Source organism: Peromyscus eremicus, chromosome 6, assembly GCF_949786415.1.
Source record: "Peromyscus eremicus chromosome 6, PerEre_H2_v1, whole genome shotgun sequence".
In the NCBI taxonomy this organism is placed as follows: Eukaryota; Metazoa; Chordata; class Mammalia; order Rodentia; family Cricetidae; genus Peromyscus; species Peromyscus eremicus.
The window spans coordinates 96,338,431-96,340,076 of NC_081421.1; positions in this window are offsets into that span (position 1 = coordinate 96,338,431).

Consider the following 1,646-nt stretch of genomic DNA (forward strand, 5'->3'; position numbering starts at 1 on the left):
TCTGTTTGGGAGGCATCCAGGCAGTGGGACCGGGTCCTGTGCTCATTGCATGAGTTGGCTGTTTGAAACCTGGGGCCTATGCAGGGTCCCTTGGCTCGGCATGGGAGGAGGGGACTGGACCTACCTGGACTGAGTCCACCAGGTTGATCTCAGTCTGTGGGGAAGGCTTTGCCCTGGAGGAGATTGGAATGGGGGGCGGGCTGGGGGGAAGGTGAGGGGGGCGGGAGGGGGGAGAACAAGGGAATCTGTGGCTGATATGTAGAACTGAATTGTATTGCAAAATAAAAAAAAAAAAGAAATACTTTAAGTGAGGTTTTGTTTTGTATATTTGTATTTATTATTCTTTTGAAAATTGCAAGTTTTACACTTTCCAGTTTAGGTTTATCTCTTAGCCCTGGATCTAATTTCAAGCAGATATTTGTACATGCAAAATCTTCACATATTAAAATTGATGGACTTATCATGCTTTAGAACAGTGTAAAGCAAACGAACTACTGTTCATATTGCTTAATTCCAAGAATGCTGATATTGTTCCTGTTGGTTCTATAATTATTATATTTCCCAGAATATAGACTCCTGACAAAGATCTGAATTTAAAGACCATTTCTATATCCATATGTTACATTGGTGTCACCATTTACCTTTAATTATCATAGACTTTTATATTAATATAAGGTTTTTATTCCAAACCCTGTTTCTTCCTTCTGTGTTTTTAACGATTTATTTTTCAGAAGTTTAGATTTGTGTCTTTTTGTGGGAATGTGCACATGAGTGGGCACTGGTGTCTACAGAAGCTAGACAGTGTGAGCTATTCTGGAGTGAGAGATATTGACAGTTGTGGGCTGCCCAGCATGGGTGCCAGGAATTAAACTCAGATTTTCTACAGAGCAGAAGGAGCTTTTATCCCTGAGCCATCATAGGTTTCCTCTTTTCTTAATTCTTGATCAAATATCATTAAAATTCTCATTATATCACAAAGTAACAACTTAAGACACCTTTCATTGTAATTATGTTGCTGTGTAGGTAGACATCCAGCAATATTGCAAAATAGCATCTTGCTCATAAATACTTTTAGAGAATAAAAATAATATTCTTTTTTTCAGAGAAAAAAGATGAACAATCTCCTGTGCCTTATTAATTGATGCTTATTTGGGACAAAACTTCAATTTTTTTAAATAAACAATATATACTGTATATTATACAAATAAACTATTTTTTATAAATAACAATACATATAATAGAATTATAAGTTATGTACAAAAATTGTTTTTGAATTAGCATTATATGAAATTTTCTCATATGTTTTTTTTCTATCTTAAATTATCTGAGTGCAGCTAGACAATCATGATTTATGAGGAATTTGATGATTCTTTTCAAAATATTTTCCTAATGCACATTCTTAAATTGTGTTTGAGTTAGTTTTTAAACATACATGGCAAATAATTTTTCAAATTATGTTAAAGCAGTTAAAATGAAATATTTTAATAATTTGCATTCATTTTTATGATTATGTTTAGTATATTTTAGCAATATACAGAAAATGTGCTGAATATACTCAGATATGACTTGGTGAACTAGTGAGTTTGGGATGTTGCTCCCAGGAAAATTGATGCAAGGTTATTTGCTGGAGCATGGGCAACTCGTGT